This window comes from Dasypus novemcinctus, chromosome 12 (assembly GCF_030445035.2).
Source record: "Dasypus novemcinctus isolate mDasNov1 chromosome 12, mDasNov1.1.hap2, whole genome shotgun sequence".
NCBI lineage: Eukaryota > Metazoa > Chordata > Mammalia > Cingulata > Dasypodidae > Dasypus > Dasypus novemcinctus.
In genome coordinates, this window is record NC_080684.1 from 4,447,913 (window position 1) to 4,456,188 (window position 8,276).

Here is an 8,276-nt window from a genome sequence, read left to right on the forward strand (position 1 = left end):
CGTTGCCAGGGAGGCTCGTCCCCGGGTGTCATGTCCCACGCTGGAGGGAAGGCATTGCATTTACATGCTGAGTTTGGCTTCGAGACTGGCCACATTTGAGTAACATGAAGGCTGACAGGAGGAAATTCCCAGGCACAATGTTGCTCTAGGCCTTGTTCTTATTTTAGGTTTATCAGCTCACAAGCATAGTCATTAGCATCAGGGGCTTACTGTTGAACCCTCACTCCCTCCAGGTCCCCGCCGCTGTACCTGGGAGACTGTCACTGCTCCCCTAGGGACCGCAACAGAGCACCACTGGCCAGAAACCCAGTACCCCCCCTGCTGTGGTTTTTAATTGTTGCCACTATGAGTATATCCAATCATTACCATGCCCCCTGGACATATGTTCTGTACAGCTCCCTGTCAGCCATATATCACCTGTCATTGGTATCCCATACCAGTATCCCTCCATTGCCATTGTTGAAACACTCTGTGGTCCAGAACTCCCCGAAATTTGAAGCCCAATATAATGTCATGGTCCCTTACTAGGGAATTGTATATAGCGATGGGTTTAAAGGATAGATAAAGAACTTGGATAAAGTTAGATAAAGAACTTAGATAAAGAATGTTGACTTGAAAAAATTCCACATCCTATCCTTTTTTTTTTTTCCCCCCCCTAATTATTCAGCATTTCTTCACAGGAGTCCTAGACCACAGCAATGCATATATATAATATACAGCACTCCCATACATCCACCACAAAACCTTTTTCCTTCCACAGCGATACTCTTACACCCTTTTCACATCATATTTACTTAAGGTGATGTACAGAGTCTGAGATATTAGCTTTCTAACAAGGTAATATCTGTGATTACATTATGGTGCATACTTTAGGATACACAGTTCTTTACATTTTTAGTTATCCTATGTTTTACATTATGGTTTACATTATCAGTCTGTCATCTCCTATATGTTATGGTGTAATATTACATGTTTTATATCCATCCTTGTGTACTCTCAAAAAACTCCTCTCTTGCCCCCCTTTTACTTTGGTTCCACACATTTAACGTCCATTTTCCCTTCCACCTTGGTGCCCACAATGACAGCCAACCTTCGTTTCCTGAGGAGCCACTTCCAGAAATAGATGGAATAGTGTTCAGGGCCTAACTTGCTCAACTGCCCCAATGCCCTGGGAGCCACCCTTTCTCTCGAGGGATACAGTTCCCTCTATTTGGTGGCATTAGTCCTCCCCAGGATGTGGGTCCACCCCCACTCTCACTACTTGGGATTCTACCCCTTGGTGTCACCCACTCTGGCAGAATGAGCATTTAGGCATTCCCCAGGAGCCCGTCCTGCATCAGACCCTCCCCTCTGAGCATTCTAAACAGGTAACCCTCTTTATTATATTTTGATATGATTTTCTCGGCATTTTACTCTCCACCACCTCCTGACCCTCTCCTGTGTTTGTATGCTCCCCCTCCCTCCCCCCACTTTTGGGCAACGTTACCCAACCATCCCTCCCCAGCCACCCTCAAACCCGTAAAGCCCCAACCAAAGGCAACCCCTTGCCCCCATTTTATCTCTTCTTTGTGTTCATACTTACCACCATCTCGTCTTAAATTCCCCCCCTGCAGACATCGGCTCATATCCTTCCTCCACCCTCCAATTTCCTGTAAGCCTATCGTTCAGTCTCTTGCTATCTAGGGCAGCTTGTTTATTTCATATCATTGAGGTCATGTAGTATTTGTCCTTCAATGTCTGGGTTGCTTCACTCAACATAAGGTTCTCAAGATTCATCCATGTTATCACATGTGTTTGTAGTGTGTTTGTTCTTACAGCCGAGTAGTATTCCATTGTGTGTATATACCACATTTTATTGATCCACTCGTCTGTTGATGGGCATTTGGGTTGATTCCAACTTTTGGCAATAGTGAACAATGCTGCTATGAACATTGGTGTACATATATCAGTTTGTGTCCTTGTTTTCAGTTCTGCTGGGTATATACCCAGCAGTGGTATTGCTGGGTCATATGGCAAATCTATGGCTAGTTTTTTGAGAAACCGCCATACTGTCCTCCAGAATGGTTGGATCCTTCCGCATTCCCACCAACAGTGGATGAGTGTTCCCCTTCCTTCACATCCTCTCCAGCACTTGTATTCTTCTGTTTTTTTTTCATAGCTGCCAATCTTATGGGTGTAAGATGGTATCTCATTGTAGTTTTGATTTGCATTTCCCTGATAGCTAGAGATTTGGAACATTTTTTCATGTGCTTTCTTGCCATTTGTATTTCTTCTTCGGAGAAGTGTCTGTTTAAGTCTTTTTCCCATTTTTTAAATGGGTTGTTTATCTTTTTATTTTCAAGATATAGGAGTTCTTTATATATGCAAGTTATAAGTTTCTTATCAGATATATGATTGCCAAATATTTTCTCCCACTGTGTGGGCTCCCTTTTTACTTTCTTGACAAACTCCTTTGAGGTGCAGAAGGCTTTAATTTTGAGGAAGTCCCATTTATCTATTAGTTCTTTTGCTGCTCGTGCTTTTGGTGAGATATTCATAAATCCATTTCCTATTACAAGGTCCTGTAGATGTTTCCCTACACTGCTTTCTAAGGTTTTTATGGTCTTGGCTCTTATATTTAGGTCTTTGATCCATCTTGAGTTGATCTTTGTATAAGGTGTGAGATGGTAATCTTCTTTCATTCTTCTACATATGGCTATCCAGTTCTCCAGACACCATTTGTTGAATAGGCCACTCTCTCCCAATTGAGAGGGTTTGGTGGCTTTATCGAATATTATGTGGCTGTATATGTGAGGTTCTATATCAGAGCTTTCAATTCGATTCCATTGGTCTATGTGTCTCTCCTTATGCCAATACCATGCTGTTTTCACCACCGTAGCTTTATAGTATGTTTTGAAGTCAGGTAGTGTGATTCCTCCAATTTCGTTTTTCTTTTTCAGTATGTCTTTGGCTATTCAGGGTCTCTTTCCTTTCCAAATAAATTTCATAGTTAGTTTTTCTAGTTCCTTAAAGAAGGCTGCGTTGATTTTTATTGGGATTGCATTGAATGTGTAGATCAGTTTTGGTAGGATAGACATCTTAATAATGTTCAGTCTTCCTATCCATGAACAAGGAATAGTCTTCCATTTATTTAGGTCTTCTTTGATTTCCTTGAACAATCTTGTATAATTCTCGTTGTATAAGTTCTTTACCTCTTTAGTTAAATTTATTCCTAAGTATTTGATTTTTTTATTTACTATTGTGAATGGTTTGTTTCTTGATTTCCTCCTGATCTTGCTCATTATTGGTGTACAGAAATGCTACTGATTTTTGCGCATTGATCTTATAACCTGCGACTTTACTAAACTCATTTATGAGTTCTAGAATCTTCGTTGTAGATCTCTCAGGGTTTTCTATGTATAGGATCATGTCATCTGCAAATAATGAAATTTTGACTTCTTCCTTTCCAATTTGAATGCCTTTTATTTCTGGTTCTTGCCTCAGTGCTCGAGCAAGTACTTCTAAGACAATGTTAAATAGGAGCGGAGACAGTGGGCATCCTTGTCTTGTTCCTGAGTTTAGAGGGAAGGAGTCTAGGATTTCTCCATTGTAAACAATATTGGCTTTAGGTTTTTCATATATACTCTTTATCATGTTCAAAAAATTCCCTTGTATTCCAATCTTTTGGAGTGTTTTTATCAAGAAAGGGTGCTGTATTTTGTCAAATGCTTTTTCTGCATCAATAGATATAATCATGTGATTTTTTTCCTTCAATCTGTTTATATGGTGTATTACGTTGATTGATTTTCTTATGTTGAACCATCCTTGCATACCTGGGATGAATCCCACTTGGTCGTGGTGTATAATACATTTAATGTGTTGTTGAATACGATTAGCAAGTATTTTGTTAAGTATTTTTGCATCTAGGTTCATTAGAGAAATTGGTCTGTAATTTTCCTTTCTTGTGATGTCTTTGTTTGGCTTTGGTACTAGGGTAATGTTGGCATCATAGAAGGAGTTGGGTAATGTTCTTTCTGTTTCGATGGTTTGGAATAGTTTCAGCAGGATTGGTGTCAGTTCTTTCTGGAATGTTTTGTAGAATTCACCTGTGAAGCCATCTGGCCCTGGGCTCTTCTTAGTTGGGAGATTTTTGATAACCAATTCTATCTCTCTGCTTGTGATTGGTTTGTTGAGATCATCAATTTCTTCTTTCGTCAATATGGGCTGCTTATGTGTTTCTAGGAATTTGTCCATTTCCTCTAGATTGTCATTTTTGTTGGAATATAGTTTTTCAAAATATCCTCTTATGATAGTCTTTATTTCTGTGGGGTCAGTGGTGATATCGCCTTTCTCATTTCTTATTTTGTGTATTTGCATCTTCTCTCTTTTTTTCTTTGTTAGTGTTGCTAAAGGTTTGTCAATTTTGTTAATCTTCTCAAAAAACCAGCTCTTGGTCTTGTTTATCTGTTCAAGTGCTTTCTTATTTTCTATTTCATTTAGTTCTGCTCTTATCTTTGTTATTTCCTTCCTTCTTCTTCCTGTTGGGCTGCTTTGTTGTTGTTTTTCTAATTCCTTCAAATGTGCAGTTAGTTCTTCAATTTTTGCTCTTTCTTCTTTTTTGATATATGAATTTATGGCTATAAACTTCCCTCTCAGTACTGCTTTTGCTGCATCCCATAAATTTCGGTATGTTGTGTTATCATTATCATTTGTTTCAAGGTAGTCATTGATTTCTTTTGAGATTTCCTCTTTGACCCACTGTTTTTCTAAGAGTGTGCTGTTTAATTTCCAAATCGTGGTGTGAAATCTGGGCTTCTGTCCCTTGCAAATCTCCAGCTTGACTCCACTGTGGTCAGAGATAATGTTTTGTATGATTTCAATCTTTCTGAATTCGTTCAGCCTTTCTTTGTGGCCTAGCATATGATCTATCTTGGAGAATGATCCATGTGCGCTTGAGAAAAATGTATATCCTGCTGTGTTTGGGTGTAGCGATCTATATATGTCTATTAGATCCAGCTCCTCTAATATACTATTCAGATGTTTTGTTTCTTTGGTGATTCTCTTTTGAGATGTTCTGTCCAGAGTTGATAGTGGTGTATTAAAATCCCCCACTATAAGTGTAGATGTATCTATTCTTTCACTTAGTTTTTCCAGCGTTTGCCTGACGTATTTAGAGGCACCCTTGTTAGGGGCATAGATATTTATGATTGTTCGATCTTCTTGACAGATTTTTCCTTTCACTAAAATGTAGTATCCTTCTTTGTCTCTCACAATTGTTTCACATTTAAAGTCTATTTTGTCTGATATTAATATAGCTACTCCTGCCTTTTTTTGGTTGTTGTATGCTTGTATGATTGTTTTCCAGCCATTCACTTTCAATCTCCATGCGTCTCTGGGTCTAAGATGTGTCTCTTGTAGACAGCATATGGATGGGTCATATTTCCTTATCCAGTGTCCCAGTCTGAATCTTTTGATAGGTGAGTTTAATCCGTTGACATTCAGTGTTATTACTATCAAGGAATTATTTGTGTTAGCCATATTTTGATTGGATTTGTGTTTGTCATATTTTGTTTGTATATATTTTTTTGTCTTTTTTGTTGTTGTTGTTGGTCTTATACTCTCCTCCAACTTTGCCTTTCCTGTTTTTTCCTTTCTTCCTGCAGAACTCCCTTTAGAATTTCTTGAAGGGGAGGTTTCTTGTTGGTATACTCTTTCAGTTTCTGTTTGTCTTTGAATATTTTGAACTCTCCTTCATGTTTGAATGCTAGTTTAGCTGGATAGAGTATTCTTGGTTGGAAGTTTTTTTCCTTTAGTACCTTGACTATATCATACCACTGTCTTCTTGCCTCCATGGTTTCAGAAGAGAAATCAGCACTTAATCTAATTGAGCTTCCCTTGTATGTGATGGTTTTCTTTTCTCTTGCTGCTTTTAGGATTTTCTCTTTCTCTTGATCTTTGCATAATTTGATAAGTATATGTCTTGGGGTGGGCCTGTTGGGGTTTATGACTTGTGGAGTGCGCTGTGCTTCTTGGATATGTACATCTGTCTCTTTCAGTAGATTTGGGAAGTTTTCAGCCATTATTTCCTGCAACACTCCTTCTTACCCCTTTCCCTTCTCTTCACCTTCTGGAATGCCTATAATACATATGTTTGAGCGTTTTGCATTGTCATTCAGGTCCCTAAATCCTAATTGGATTTTTTCTATCTTCTTATTGACCCCTTCTACTATCTGTTTGATTTCTGATGTACTGTCTTCCACATCACTAATTCTCTGCTCTGTCTCTTCTAGTCTGCTGATATTTGCTGCAAGTGTATTTTTGATTTCTTGAACTGTGGTGTTCATTCCCATCATATCTGTTATGTTTTTGCGTATGTCTGCAATTTCCCCTCCAAGTGATGTCTTCATGTTGTTAACCTCTTTCATTACTGCATCAAATTTGTCGGTGATAAATGTTCTGAGTTCTTTCATTGCTTGTGCCAAGTTTTGCTCCCCTTCGTGATTATTGGTTTGTTGTTTGGATTCAGTCATGTTTTCCTTATTATTGGTTTGGTTTGTAGATTTTTGTTGCTTTCTGGTCATCTCTTTATTTTGACGAATTTAATCAGTTCCTTAGCTTCTTCGTCTGCTTTTGGAGGTTAATTAGTTGTTATTTTTGCATAGGTGTTATATCTTCTCTTTGTCACTTTTTTCTTCTTATTCAAGTTACTTGTTGTTGGTTAAGTTCACTTTAGAAGAAAGTATTAGTGTTGGGGAAAGGCAATTGTGTCAGCAAGGGAAAAGTGTAAAGTAGTATTAGTAATGTATGTTAACAAAGCAAGAATATGAGATCTGGGAGGATGGAGGTTAGATTCATGTAGATTGTACAGAGTTATAGCTGTATGTAGAGTACCTTTTATGAAGTAGATGACTGAATATGGGCGGAATATTGTATGAACTACAAAGTTATTGTTTTCATGAGAGAGGGAAAAAGAAAAGAAAGGTAATAGTTTCAAGAGTGGATAACAGACAGAAAACAGAACAAAGGTATTAGAAATTAAGAGTTAGACACTTTGTGGATCAAAGAATGGGAGGTGGGGGGTGGAATATAGTAGAGACAGTAGATGATAGTGGATATCAAGATGCAGGGGAAGGGGGATAGTGTAGGTAACCTAAATCAGTTCACACAGAAATGAGGCAGTGGAGGATGGGAAAACCCAGCAAATGTGAGGTGTTCCCTGTAGCACCTATTGTGTACTTGAATTAAAATAAAATAAGTGGAAAATGAGGGACAAGAGGGAAAGAGAAAACCGAAAAAAAAAACTAATTATAATAAAGAAAAAAAGAAAGACAAGAAGAAAGGAAGAAAGAAAAAGTGGATAAGCAAACGGTGGGGAACAGATAGGGGGAAGAGTGATACAGGTATACACGTGTCACAATTGCAACACTATCTAAAACAGCAACCAAAAAAACCCCTAAATAACTGTATATATAAAAAAAAGGACTTTGGGGGACACGCTAGGAGAAAAGACTAGGGGATAATGCAATATTAGCAATCAGGGCGTCAAAAAGAGTAAAAAATAAGATAAAGTGAAAATAAAAACAAAACAATATGAACCAATATAGATAAAACACAAACGTTAAGGTCCAAAGCACTCAAGGATCCCAGGTAGACCCCAGAGCGTGATGGATTCAGGGGTGGAAAGTCTGAGACACTGAAGACTCAAGAGGTGTGAGTCTGGGGTGTGGACCGCCAGAGTCCAGGGGACCCAGACCTGGGAACCTCAAATCTGGTCCATGGAAAGCTTAGGAGCCCCGCAGTGCAACACAGCCCTCAGGGATCCCCGTAGCTGGGTGCCAGCCCCGTGGGGGAAGCGAGATCCGCGAATTCTATGTTGAATGTCTAATCCCTGAAATTCACCTACTCCTCAGGGTATCAGCCTTTGGACAGCTCGCTCCCTGTGCTCCCACGCAACGGCCACTTGAGGGCGCCTCTACACCACGGCCAGTTCAATGACCCCGATCCCAAGCCCCACCGGGTGGGGTGGGCTTCAGCTGGAAACGCGGAAAACAGACTCTAAGATCCGAAATCCCAAACTTCGCAAAATATTCCCCAATCAGCTTCCAGACGTGTCCTCCTCCCTCACTGCACCCTACAACAGTCTCCCAATTGTGTCCCCTTATTGCTCAAAATCCAATTCCGTTGCAGATCGGCAGCCGGACCTGTGGGGATGGGGCTCCAGGCGGAAGCACTTCCCCCCCTGTCCGGCGACTAAAACGTCCCCCGCTTCACAAGAAAACACCGTCTGTCTCCCCAAA